At 39.5% G+C, this 14,807-nt stretch overlaps 1 pseudogene; it reads right to left on the bottom strand.

The window, feature by feature from the left end:
- Nucleotides 1-443: 443 nt before the first annotated feature.
- Nucleotides 444-1,463, bottom strand: LOC101721204 (U1 small nuclear ribonucleoprotein A pseudogene; annotated as a pseudogene).
- Between the last annotated feature and the right edge of the window lie 13,344 nt (nt 1,464-14,807).

The following is a 14,807-nucleotide window of genomic DNA, read 5'->3' on the forward strand; positions in this document are numbered from 1 at the left end:
AGTATTTCACAGTGTGTATGGACTGCGCTTTTGTAACCATTTGCTCACTGAAGAGCAGTTGTTTTTGGCAATTATGTAAGTTTTTGTGAATATTCTTTTAGAGGCTTTTGTGTGAATGATTTTTCATTTCTCTGAGAAAAACGCCAAACCCTATAATTGTTGGGTTGTATGGTAATTGCCTTTTTAGTTTTTCTTTAATTTTAATTTCATTTGTACCTATTTGTGGTACACAATGAGTACATTCCTTGTGGAGAGTTGGTAAATGCACATAACACATCTTCTTTCTTTTTGTGTGTGTGTGAAAAACCACACCTCAAAACCCACTTTAATTCCAGCCTAACAGCGCCAGGTGGCATGTCTGGGGACAGACTCTGGGTACAATGCTGTGTGGCGACCACGCATTCACACACGGCTCCAAGAAGGCCCCCCAAGGGGGTCTTACCTTAAGGGACTGAGCCAAAGCGGGGGAGCGGAGCGGAGGGGAGGCCCCGGAACAAAGGCGGGGTAGACCCGGGGACAAGGCGCTGCTTCTTGGCAAAGGAGATCTTCATGGCGTTGTTCTGAGTGATCTTATAGCCCTGCAGGGCTTCACGAGCTGCTCCTGCCTGCACCTCGTCAAACTCCACGAAGGCGATATCGTGCCGGCCAGGCACCAGGCGGGCCTCCTGGAAGCCAGGGAACTGGTTGAAAGGCATAGACAACATGAGCTCGTTGGTCTCCTCCGGCAGGTTGGTGAGGAACAGGATGTGATTCGGTGGATTCTCTGACAGAGGCTGGGCAGGTGGCATCTGCCCTGGCATAATCTGCTGCGGGGGCATCTGGCCTGGTGTGAGGCCTGGAGGGGGATCATGCCAGGAGGCGGCCTGTAGGGAGGCTGGCCCGGCATGTGGTGCGTGACGTGGGTTGCCTGAGTCATTGGTGGCATGCCCGGGACAGGGCCCTGGACAGCGCCCACCACAGGGGCAGCCGCCCCACCCTGCACAGCCTTCTTGGCAGATGGCGCCTCTTGGCTCTTGGGCTTCCTCTTCTCCCGCTTGCGGTCCCGCTCCACAAAAGTACCCTTCAACTTGGCAATAATATCTGAGTTTGCCTTGGCATACTGGATGCGCATGGGCTTGTCGTAGAAGGGGAAACCTTGCATGGAGCGCAGGGCATTGGTGGCGCTGCTGACCCCCTTAAAGATGACCAAGGCCTGGCCCCTCATCTTCAGGCTCCGTGATACCAGGATATCCAAGATGTGGCCAAACTGGGAGAAGATGGCATACAGGGACTTCTTCAGCTCATCTTCCTTGATCTTCTCATTGAGGTTGTTGATAGAAACGGTGTGGTTGGGGTGGCTCTCGGGAACTGCCATGGGAGGGCAATGGGGCCGCAAGCCCAGCGAGTACGGCCAGCGAAGTTCTTCAGGCCAGACCACGGTGCTTCACATCTTATTTCTTTTTATGTTTCTTTCCTTTCCCTTCCTTCTCTCCCTCTCTCTTAGTGCTCTTCCCATTTGCCAGAGATCTATTTTCTTTTTTTCCTATTATCTCTCTTTAATTTTACTTTGTGTTTCTCATGCTCTTGTTGTCCTGCATTGCTTTTGGTATTCTGAATCCCTTCCAGTTCCGTAGGAATTTTAGGATGGTTTTCTCTATTTTTGTGAGGAATGCTATTGATAATTTTTTTTTTTTTTGGTACTGGAGATCGAACTTGGGACCTTGTACTTGTGAGGCAGGCGGCAGCACCACTGAGCTAAATCCCCGGCTCTGCTATTGATAATTTGATTAGGAATGTATTAAATCTGTGTATCAGTTTTGAAAGTATGGTGGTTTGATAATATTGGCTCTGCCTATCCAGTTACAGGGGAAATTTTTCTATTTTCTGATGTCCTCTTCAACCTCATTTTTCAGAGTACCGTGGTTTTTGTTATAGAGGTCTTTTACTTCCTTGATTAGGTTAATTTCTAAGTATTTAACTTTTCTTGAAGCTACTGCAAATGGCATTGGTTTCCTAATTTTTTTCTTGTTGGACTCTACTGGTATACAAGAACACTATTGATTTTGTATCCTGTTACCTGGATGAATTTGTTTATTAGTTCTAGCGGCCTTTGGGTGGAATATTTTGGATCTTCTGTGTAAGGGATCATATCATTTGTGAATAAGAATAGTTTGACTTCATTTTCCTGCATGTATTCACTTTCCTATATATCTTTTAAAATTCTTTCTCTTGCCTGATTGCTCTGGCTAGAGTTTTGAGCACTACATTGAAAAATAGTGGTGAGAGTAGACTTCCTTGTCTTTTAAAATCCTCCTGATTTTAGAGGAAAAGCTTTCAGTTTTTCTCCACTGACTATGATGTTTGGCAGCAGATTTGCCATAAATGGCTTTTATCAGATTGAGATAAGATCTTTCTATCCTATTTTTTCAGGGTTATTATCATGAATGGATGTTGGACTTTTTCAGTGGCGTTTTTGTTTTAAATCTATGGCTCATTTTGAGATAGTTTAATTGTTGTATAAGATTTAGATTGTTGTTGTTTACTTCTTTACTAATCAATACTAACTTGCGTATTCACTTACTGCCCAATTATTTTAAACAGTATGTTAATGCTATCCTTTCAATGAAATACTTTTGCACTTTATCAAAATCCCTGAGCCTATTTGTGTGCATCTACTTACGGGCTCTGTATCTTATTTCATTGATCTGTATATCTATCCCTCTGTAAATGCCACACTGCCTTGCATATTGTAGCCAGAGAATAAGCTTCAATATTCGCTAGAATAACTTATTTCAAACCATGCTGGGATTTAAATAGGAATATTGAAGCTATGGCTCAATTTAGGGAGAAATGGCATCTTACTAGGTTGAATCTTATAGTAAAGATGCTTAGGCCTTTGACTTCTTTCAGTGTGTCTGAAATTTTTCAGTATATGTATTCTTTGCATGTTTTATTTAATTTTTACCTAAGTATTTCATTTTCTCTGGATTGATTTAAAATGGTATTGTGTTTTAATTTTTATTTCCATATGTTTATTACTAAACATATTAAAATGTTTTTGAATATTATTATTAAAATGTGTTCGACTGTTTTGTGTTGGTCTTGCAATTTGCAAATTTATTGAACTCGCCTTTTAGTTCTAGGAGTTTTCTTGTAGATTCTTTGGGATCATCTAGGAAGAAAATCATGTAATCTGAATCAGGAAGGATTTCTTTCATCTTTTCTAATCTAAATGCTTTTATTTATTTTGTTTTGTTATCTTATTACAGTTCCTAGGATTTCTAGTATGTAGCATGTTGTTAAGCATGGTGAGAGAGGGTGCACATCCTTGCCTTGTTCCCACTCCTAGGAGTGAAACACTGAGATTTTCACCATTAAGTATGATATTATATGTAGGCATTTTGAAATGTTATTTAGTAAGTTGAGAATGTTCTCTTGTATTCCTAGTATTCTAATAGTTTTTTGTTTGCTTGTTTTTGTTTTAAAGCATGGGTAGATACCATATATCCAGAGAATGTACACTGCATGATTTCAGTTTGTTAGAGTTCTTTTGTGACTGAATTATATCAGGATTTGCTTTTATTTCTCAGTAGATATTCCAAGGTGTTTTAAGGAAACACCAAAGAAAACAAAAAGGATGTATTCTATGATTAGGCAAAGTGCTCTGTTCGTTTCTCTTGGTTGTTTGTTATGCTAAGATCTATGTCCATATTTAGTTTCCTGTCTAGTGGTTCTTTCACTTGCATAGAATGTACATATTGTGATCCAAATAGACTGTTAATGTGTAAATTAAAATGAAAGATTTATTACAGTAAAAGACACATTGTCATTGATCCCCCTGAAAATATTCACCCTTACTTTGAACACACTTACACCATTGCTCTTGCCGCATTCTGAAGCTGTTCTGGAAGTCCCTTGTGAGTATCTGAGATGTGATTTAAAAAAAATACAGTGAACGCCCCTGCTGAGTACCATCTAATGGAAAAGCAAGCTCATAAAAGCATCACGGTGTGGCCTCATACACTTTGCTCACCAGATCTAGCACCATGTGCCTTCTGTCTTTTTCCTGAAGTTAGAATGATCACGATAGGTAAATTTTTGAATGGATTCAGGACATTGACACAGCTACAACAGCACAGCTAATGACATTCAGGAAGGAGGACTTCCAGAACTGCTTCAGAAAATGTCAAGAATGATGGGTGTTTGAAGCAAGGGAGAGTATTTTGAATGGAATTAACGGCAATGTACCTTTTAAGGTAACAACTTTTAAAAACTTTAAACATTAACCACATTTTTCAATTACACTTTGTACCGTTGAAGTCCCCAACTTTGTAAGTACGGATTTGTCTGTTTCTTCTTTTAGTTCTCTCAGGTTTTACTTTATATATCTTGAGGGTCTGTTGTTTTGTACATACACATTTACAGTCATCAGATCTTCCTGGTCGGTGGATCTTTTAGCATTTTGCCATGTCTGTGTTGGTCTCTAGTAATTTTCTTTGCTTTGAAGTATATCTGATATTAATATAGGGATTTATGTTATTTGTGGGTAAATGTCTTCATTGATACATCTTTTCCTATTTTATTTTCAATCTACCTTTGCGCTTTAATTTCAAATGAATTTCAAGCTGCTGATATTTGGTCCTATATTTTTGAATCCATTGTGTCAAGTGTCAATCTCTGCCCTTTGCTTAGTGTATTTAGACCATTTATACTTAATTATTGATATGAAAATTCTTAGGTCAACCATTATTTATTTTGGTTGTTTATTTTGTTTTATGTTCTTCTGTTTCTGCTTTTTTTGCCTTTGTATGGGTTACTTGAAAACTTTTTAGCATTTCACATCTTTTTTTTGTTGTTGTTAAATTCTTTTATTGGTACATTGTAGGTATACAACACAATTACATTTCTCATTGGGAACTGTACCTTTACATAATGCATCTTGTTTCCTGTTTTTTCCCCATTCCTAGCCCTTCCTTCATGCCCTCCACCCTTCCCTATTTACAAAGACTTTATTTCCATTTTTTTTGTTTCTCATCATTTTTCCTTTCCTTTCTTTCTTTTCCCCTGCCCCTCCCACTACCTCTACCCCTTTGGACCTTTTCTTCCTATTTTGCATTATCGATTATTCATTCTAATCATTGGTACATTTTAGGTATACAATATAATGACATTCATCATTGGAAATTTGCACCTTTACATAGTCTCTCTTGGTTCTTATTTTTCACCCTTGCCCAGCCCTCCCTTCAACCCCTCCAGTCCTCCCTATTTACAAAGATTTTGTCCTATTTTTCCATTTTCTCATATTAATCCCATTCCCTTCTATCCTTTCTCCTATCCCTCCCATTTCTTTCCCCTTTGCCCCTTTTCTTCCTATTTCACATGACCTATTATACATTTAGTCTTTATTTACACTTTCAGTTTCTCACACCAGAGAAACTATTCGTATTTATACATGTGTGTCCTATTTATTTCACTTAAGAGTATTGCCTCAATGTGCATCCACTTAGCTGTAAATGTCTCTAATTTCTCATTTTTTATGGCTGAGTAGTACTCCATTTCATAAAAAAACCACATTTTCTTTATCCAATCTCCAGTTGATGGGCATTTGGGCTGTTTCCAAGTTATACCTATCACAAACTATGCTGCTATGAACATGGGCACACATATATCACTGTGGTATGATATTTTAATTCTTTGGGGAATAGTGGGGTCAAATGGGATTTCCAGTCCTAGTTCTTTGAGGTATCTCCATACCAATTTCCACAGTGGTTGCACCAGTCTACACTCCCACCTTCACTGGAGCAGGGTTCCTCTTTCCCCACAGCCCTGCCAGCATTTGTTATTGGTTGGTTTCATGATAGCAGCCATTCTTTCTGGAGTGCGGTAGAATCTCAGCATTGTTTTCATTTGGATCTCTCAAATGACCACTGATGTTGAACATTTTTTCATGTATTTATTTGCTATTTCTACTTCTTTGTCTGAGAAATATCTGTTCATTTCAGATGCCCATTTTCGGATTGGGTCTTTAAATTTGGGAGGTCTGATCTTTTTAAGTTCTTTATAGATTCGAGATAGTAGACCTTTGTCTGAGGAACAGCAGGTGAAGATTTTTTCCCACATTGTGGGTTGTCTCTTCACACTGCTGGTGGTTTCTCTAGCTGTGTAGAAGCTTTTTAAAAAGAAGAGATCACACTTGTTGATTGTTTGTGCAATTCACGGGCAACTGAGGATTTGTTCATAAAATCTTTTCCTACACCGGTGTCTTCAAGAGTTCTATCTAACCTCTGTTCCAACTCGTTCAGAGTTTCTATTTTAATATTTAGATCTTTAATCCATTTTGATTTTCATTTAGTGCATGGTGAGAGATATAGGTCTAGTTTTAATCTTTGGCAAGTTGAAGCCCAGTTTTTCCAGCACCATTTATTAAAGATGCTGTCTTTCCTCCAGTGAGGGTGTTTGGCTCCTTTATTGAAGATGAGATGGCTGAGTGTGTCTGGCATTGTTTCTGCATCTTCTAATCTGTTCCACTGGTCCTCAAGTCTGTTTCTTTGCCAGTAGCATGCTGTTTTTATCACCATAGCTTTGTAGCATAGTTGCAGGTTGGGGATTGTGATACCCCTGCCATGTCTTTGTTACCTAGAATTGCTTTTGCTATTCTGGGTCTCTTCTTGTTCCAAATGAATTTTTGGATAGTTTTCTCAAGGTCCATGAAGTATGCTGCTGGGATCTCAATTGGAATTGCATTGAATGTATATAGCAGTTTTGGAAGTATGGCCATTTTCACTATATTAATCCCTGCTCCCCAGGATCAGGGGATGTCTGTCCATTTTCTGATATCATCTTCAATCTCTCTTTTCAGAGTGCCATAGTTTTCAGAGAAGAGGTCTTTGATTTCTTTCGTTAGGTTGATTCCTAGGTATTTCAGTTTTTTGGATGCTATTGTGAAAGGAATTATTTGCCCTATTTCTCTCTCAGTGAGTCTGTCATTGGGGTAGAGGAAAGCTATTGATTTTTGTGTGTTGACCTTGTAACCAGCTACTTGACTGAATTTGGTTATTAAGTCTAGAAGACTTTTGGTGGAGTGCTTGGGGTCTTCTATATACAGTATCATATCATCTGCAAATAATGGCAATTTGACTTCTTCATTTCTTGTCTTTATTCCTTTTATTTCTTTGTCTTGTCTAATTGCCGTGGCTAATGTTTCCAGAACTATATTGAACAAGAGTGGTGATAGTGGACATCCTTGTCTTGTTCTTGATTTTAGTGTGAAGGATTTCAGTTTTTGACCATTTAGTATGATATTGGCTGTTGGTTTTTCATAGATGGCTTCTATCAGTTTGAGGTAGAGACCATCTATTCCAATTTTTTGTAGGGTTTTTATCATAAATGCATGTTGGATTTTGTCAAATGCTTTTTCTGCATCTATGGAGATAATCATATGGTTTTTGTCCTTGGCTCTATTGATATAGTGTATTACATTGATTGATTTGTGTATGTTGAACCATCCCTGCATCCCTGGGATGAATCCCACTTGATCAGGGTGTATGATCTTCTTGATGATCTTCTGCATTCTATTTGCCAGTATCTTATTAAGGATTTTTGCATCTATGTTCATTAGTGAGATTGGCCTATAGTTCTCCTTTTCGTTTGGGTCTTTCTCTGCTTTGGGGATCAAGGTGATGCTTGCTTACAGGAGTGAATTTGGGAGTATTGTTTCCCTTTCAATTTCATTGAAGAGTTTAAACAGTAGTGGCAGCACTTCCTCTCTAAATGTCTTGTAGAATTCAGCAGTGAAGCCATCAGGGCCTGGGATTTTCTTAGTTGATAAGTTTTTAATTACATTTTCAATTTCATTGGTTGATATTGTGTTGTTTAGAATTTTTAGGTCTTCTTTGTTCAACTTTGATAATTCACATGTATCTGGGAATCTGTCCATTTCTTCTGTGTTGTCCATCTTATTGGCGTATAGGTTCTGGAAGTAGGTATTGATGATCCTCTGGATTTCTGCTGGGTCTGTTGTCATTTCACCCTTTTTATTCCTAATTGCATAGATTTGGGCCTTTTCTTTCCTTTTTCTGATAAGGTTGGCTAAGGGTTTGTCAATTTTGTTGATTCTTTCGAAGAACCAACTCTTGGCCTCATTGATTTTTTTGTACTGTTTTCTTAGTCTCCATTGCATTGATTTCTGCCCTGATCTTTATAATTTCCTCCCTTGTATTAGCTTTGGGGTTGTCCTGCTCTTCTCTTTCTAGAAGCTTGAGGTGCAGCATCAGGTTGTTTAATTGGACTTGTTCTGTTCTCCTAATATGCATATTCACTGCTATGAATTTCCCTTGTAAAACTGCTTTCATTGTGTCCCATAGATTCTGATATGTTGTATTGTCATTGTCATTTAATTGAAGGAACTGTCTGACTTCTTCTTTAATTTCTTCTGTGATCCATTGGTTATTCAGAAGTGTGTTGTTCAATTTCCACGTGTTTATGACATTTTTTCAGTTTCTTTTGCTATGGATCTCCAATTTCATCATACTATGGTCCAATAATATGCAGGGGATCACTTCAATTCCTTTGCACTTACTTAACCATGTTCTATGTGTGAGTATGTGGTCTATTTTGGAGAATGGCCCATGTGCAGCTGAGAAGAATGTGTATTCTGATTTTGTGGGGTGGAAGACTCTGTAAACATCTGCTAAGTTCATTTGTTCAAGAGTTCGATTGAGTTCTAGTATTTCATTACTTATTTTTTGTCTAGTTGATCTATCTATTTGTGACAGTGGGGTGTTGAGGTCCCTTACTACAATTTTATTAGTGCATATGTGACTTTTCATGTCCATTAGTATTTGTTTTATATAGTTGGGCGCACTAGTGTTTGGTGAATAGATATCTATGATTGTCATCTCTTCCTCTTGGACTCTTCCCTTTACAAGGATGTAGTGTCCTTCTTCATCTCTCTTAGTCAGTATTGGTTTCAAATCTACTTGATCTGCCAAGAGGATAGCTACTCCTGCTTTTTTCGGGTTCCCATTGCATGGAGTATTGATTTCCACCGTTTAACTTTCAGTCTGTGAGTTTCCTTTTGAATGAAGCATGTTTCTTGAATGCAGCATATTGTTGGATTTTGCTTCTTGACCCATTCTGCCAGTCTATTTCTTTTGATTGCTGAATTGAGACCATTAACATTGATGGTTATAACTGAAATGTATTGACTTGTCTTTGCCATGTCTTTTTCTTTTTGTTGGGTTCTCCCCTCTTACATTTAATTTCTTGTTGTGCCAGATGGGTTGATTCTGCTTTGCTTCCTGGTGTTGTGATCCTCAGTCTTTGTTCCTAGGATTTTGTGTAAAATTTTTTGGAGTGCTGGTTTTCCATTCACAAAGTTCCTAAGGTGCTCTTTGTCATGAAAGTATCTTATTTCTCCATCAATTTTGAAAGATAGTTTTGCAGGGTACATCAAACTGGGTTGGAGGCTATTTTCTTTTAGGGCTTGGAATACATCACTCCAAGCTCTTCTTGCCTTGATGGTTTGTGTTGAGAAGTCTGCTGTGATTCTGATGGGCTTTCCTTTGCATGTGATTTGTTTCTTTAACTGCTTGTAGAACTTTGTTCTTCTGTTGAGTTTCTGGAATCTTAACAATTATATGCCTATGTGTAGATTTCTTTTTTGATCAAGGCTATGTGGAGTCCTATATGCCTCACTTATCTTTTTGTCAAGTTGTTTTCCCCTGCTTGGGAAGTTTTCTGCCATTACTTCTGTGAAGAGTTTTTTTTATGTCATCTGCACTCTCTCCTGTTTCTTCTTTGACTCCAATCAGTCTTATGTTCTTCTTCTTTGCATCATGTAGCAGCTGCTGGATTGATTTCTTGTGTTCCTGTATAATTTTGAAGCAATTTTTCTTTTCCTTGTCATTAATTGCAATCTTATCTTCTATATCTGAACTTCTGTCCTCACATTGGCTCATTCTGCTGTGTAGACGTTCAGTGGAGGTTTCATCTCCTGGAAATCTATTTGCATTTGTTTTATGGATTCCATTTGTTTCCTATGTTGGTATTCCATCATGTTCCTGAGCTCCTCTCTAGATTTATTAATCATGCCTTGCACTAGGAGCACAATTTCTCCTGTTATCTGAGAAATTATTTCTGATTTCATTTTTTCCAGATCCCCTTTTGTTGCCAGTTCAGTGGGTCCAGGTGGTTGAGTATCAGAGTGTTCCATCTCATTTCCCTTTGGGGTTGCTGTAGGTGATCTGGAAGTCTGGTTTTGAGACTTATTTACGTGTTTTCTCATTTCGACTGGGGGGCGGGGGGTGCTGTTGGCCCCTGTGAGGATCACCTCCTCTGAGCTGGGAGAGGTGGTACAGGGGCTGGGAGTGGCGGTCGTGATGGTGGTCTGGAAGTCCCTTCCTCTGGGCAGGGAGTGGTGGAACAGAAGGCAGCCCAAAAGCCCTTTCGTCTGGGCTGGGAGCAGCAGGAGGGATGGTGGTCTGGAAGCCCCTTCCTCTGGGCCAGGAGGAGTGGAACAGAAGGGAGCCCAAAAGCCCTTTCCTCTGGGCTGGGAACAGTGGGAGGGATGATAGCTGGGAAGCCCCTTCCTCTTGACCAGCAGCAGTGGGACAGCAGCTCAGAAGCCCCTACCTCTGGGCCAGGAGCGACGGGATGGATGGCAGCCCAGAAGCCCTTTTCTCTGGGCTGGAGTGGCAGGAGGGATGGTGACCAGGAAGCCCCTTCCTGTGGACCAGGAGCAGTGGGACGGTGGCTCAGAAGCCCTTACCTCTGGGCTAGTGTTCACATCATTTTATATATAGTGCTTGGAATATGTTTCTTTATACTTTTCTTGGTAGCTGCTTGAGGTGTTAAAATATACATATATAACTTGCTAAAGTTTACTAGTATTAATATTTCATCACTTTGAGAGGGAATACCTCACTTATATTTAGACCTTTTTTTTTTTAATGACAGAAATTTATTTCTGGTGACTGGAAGTTAGATCTTTTTTCTTTCTTCCCATTTAAATATATTTTTCCCGAGTGTCAGTATGTATTGCAATCTTTGTTTCAATCATCACATATTACTAGAAAACGTATGACTGAAAGGATAGTCTTTTACATATCTGCTCTTTCTATTGTTTGTTTTTTTTACTGGTGTTTCAAAATTCCCTCTTTTTTCACACTTTCTTTGTTTGAAGGATTAATTGTAGCTATTCTTTAAGCATTGATCTGATAGCATTCCTTTCTTCCCTTTATTCTGAAAATACTTTTATTTTCCCTTCATCCCTGAAGGATGGTTTTATAGGCTGACAGTTCTCTTACAGCGTTTGAAAAGTGTCATGCCACTTCCTCGACCTCCATGGCCTCTACTGAGAAATGTTACAATTTGCATTCATGCCCCCCCCAATGTATCATTGCTCTCTGATCATATTCCAGAGTGTTTCTTTGTCCTTAGTACTTAATCATGAAGTGGCTTGTCATAGACTCCGTTGGGGTCATTCTACTTGGATGTTGCTCAGTTTCTTGAATCTGTAGATTGAGTATTCACTAGCTTTGGAGAATTTTTATCCCTTTTCTCTCTCTTCTTTTCTTTCTTTCCTTCCTTCCTTCCTTCCTTCCTTCTTTCTTTCTTGCAGTTCTAGGGATAGAACACAAGACTAGGCACACACTAGGAAAATGCTCTACCACTCTAGTATACCCAAAGCCTGTGTTGAAGCATTTTATGATGGGTTCTTTAAAATCCTTGATAGATGATTCTAACTCTGATTCATTTTGGTGTAAGCAGCAGTTGACTGACTTTTATCAATATGTGATTTTCAGTTTCTTGATATCCTGTGTGTGTGATCCTTGTATCTTGAGCATTTTGTTATGGTAGGAGTCTCTGAGGCTTTAAAGTGTTTTTGTATGGTACTGGGGGCTGAAACAGGTCCTTGAGCTTGGTGGGTACACTTTCTGACAGTGAGGAACATTCCCAACCTTTAATTTTTTACATTTTATTTTGAGACAGGATCTCACTAAGTTGTCCAGGCTGGCTTTGAACTTTCGATTTTTCTGCATCAGCCTCCTGAGTAGCTGGGATTAGGTCTGAGTCACTGCATCTGGCTAAACTTTTTAGTTTTTAAAAAGGAGTCATTATGTATTATATGTAGATGTCCCTCAAAAGCCTCATGTGTTCATATATGGGGTTTTGGGGACATGATTGGATTATAGCTATGTGATAGTCAACAGTGGATTAGTTCACTGATAGTTTATAGCTAAATGTGATGTTGGAGATGAAGTCTGGTTGGAGGATGTGGGTCACTGGGGGTGTGGTCTGGAAGAGTCTATCCTCTCTTTCCTCCTTCAATCTCTCTGTTTCTTGCTCCTATGGCATGAGCTCTCTCTCTCTGGCCATGCCCCTCTGCCATGCTGTCCTACCTCAGAACCAGATGACTATGAACTGGAACCTCTACAAACTGTGAGCCAAAATAGACTTTTCTTTCTTTAACTTGTGTGAGTCAGGTATTGTATCTCAGCAACAAGAAAATAGCTAAGACAGGTATTACCTTATTTAGGTCTTGTGCATATGAGTCCTGTGTCAGTTACTTTTCTTGTTGCTGAAACAAAATACCTGACACCCATAAGTTGAGGGAGGAAAGGTTTTTTTCGCTCACAGTTTTTAGAGGTATCAGTCCATCATTGGCTGGCTCCAAGGCAGGGTGGTATGGCAGACAAGCATCCCAGAGGAACAACAGTTCATGGTGGGCAGAAGGCAGCAAAGCAAACAAAGGATGATCACAGCTCTTTCTATCCCTTGTATCTTATCCAGGCTTTTTAGGGTGGGTAGCATTCACACCCTTAATCTTAGCACCCTTGATCCTAGTATTGCACCCTGAGTCAACCCCAGAGTCACACATTCTATATTCAGCCACCTCTGATAAAGCCTCACATATGACTATATGAGGCTTTGGGAGGACATCTAGACATAAGCCATAACAAGTCTTGACCTACTTTTATTGGCTATTATTCCAATGACAACTTGATTTTCAGACTCCTTGTGGAACTCTTTTGATCTCTTTGGTTTATCTTGTGTTTTTAGGGCTCAGATTAGTTCCTACTGGTTCTTCCCAGGGTTGGGGGTAGGAGGAGATGGGGAATTCTCAGGATAGGCCACATGGTGCCACCAGGCAGGGGAACAGTCTTTGGAGATAATGGAGTTCCCACACTTTGCCACTTGTTACAGTGGGATCCCCTTACTCATGTTTTCTAGTGCCTCTAAGTTAGAGGCAGGAGTCCCAGATGGGCAGCAAATGAGAGTGCCTTTCATAATATAATGGGAGAAGAAAGTGAACAATATCATATGGTCTATTCATAGAAGGTGTGTCAGTAATGAAGTAGATGAATAAGAATCATGAGGCATAGAAAGAAGGAGCTAGGTGAGCTTTCAATGTTCCATGCCCCTACTATGGCTATCCTTGCAGAAATGCAGATGGCAGGGACTAGGGTATAGAATGGTTCATCCAGTATTGGACATGTCAAGTTTAAGGATTTTGAGAAGATTTTTCCTGAATTTCTTGAAGTTAAGATTCTAAGTAGCTGCTGCAGATTTGGGTTACAAAGAACCCAACAGGACTAAGGCGTGTTGAACTAGAACCAAGAAGACAGGGGTTGCAGTTCCAGATAATGAATCCTGATCATTTAAGTGATGGGCAAACCAGAACAGAAAAGTCACACCAGCTATGCAGCAGCACTGACTCATCAATAACAAATAAATCTGATTCATTGAGGTTGACTTAATACATTAGAGAAGTGAATAATATTGGATTATGAGAAATTTAAAACAGTCAGATATGTTGCAGGTTTAAATGTAAGTTTCATGTAACAAAATACGTAGTAGATTATTTCCCACAATTTCAGGATTATATTTTCTCTTTTATATAAGCTGTATTAAAACAATTCTACATGTAAGTCCTAAAGGTGCAGAACATGAAGCTGTTCAGATCTTTTTTAGGTTTGACTTCTGTGGTGGTTAGGGTTGAATGTCAACCTGACAGTCTTTTGGATCCATACTAGAGATTGGTGGAGCATACTTCTAGGTGTGTTTGAATGAGTCATGAAGGTATGGCCTTGGGGTCTATGCCTGATCTCATGCCCCTTCTTCTCTGGCACTGGGCAATTATGCTCCACCAGGCCATTCTGACATGATATCTCTGCCCTGGAACCTGTCATCCATGGGGTGAAATTGCAAGGAAATTAAACCTTTTCTTCTTTAAATTATGGAAGTATTGTGTCTCAGTGATGAACAAACTGACTAATTTAGAAAATTGGTACTGGATAAGTAGGGTTGTTGCTGTAACTGTGCTTGACCATATGATTTAGAAGCCTTTGAAAGTGGTTTTCTAGAGGAGATTAAAAAGGTTTTGAAATATTGGCTAAAGAAGTTCTGGAATGCTGTAAACAGAGCTTTATGGGGGATTCTGGTCAGAGCTCATAAGACTAGAAAGCTGAGCAGAAAGTGGACAGTGAAATCTAGGCTCAGAAGGTTTCCAGCTGGGAACAAGGACTCCATGGATATTTGGACTAGGGGCTATGTGTGTTATACTTTCACAGGAAATCTGTCTGTATTTTGCCCATGCCCTGAGATGTTGGAGGAGATTGAGATTAAGGGCAGTGAACTCATTAATCTGGTGAAGGAAATTTCAAGGCAGCCTAATATTTAAGCTGTGATATAGGTATAATTAGAGTTAGAGGCAAAAGCATAGCAGAAAAATTTGAAAAACTTAAATTTGGTTTTGAAAGGACCTTGTGTAAAGTTGGGACCAAAGGAAGTGTGGCTGGCTGCTAAACAGACTAGTTCCATTAAAA

Source organism: Heterocephalus glaber, unplaced genomic scaffold (genome assembly GCF_053883595.1).
Source record: "Heterocephalus glaber isolate CG9 unplaced genomic scaffold, H.glaber_assembly_v1.0 deba00000331, whole genome shotgun sequence".
NCBI lineage: Eukaryota > Metazoa > Chordata > Mammalia > Rodentia > Bathyergidae > Heterocephalus > Heterocephalus glaber.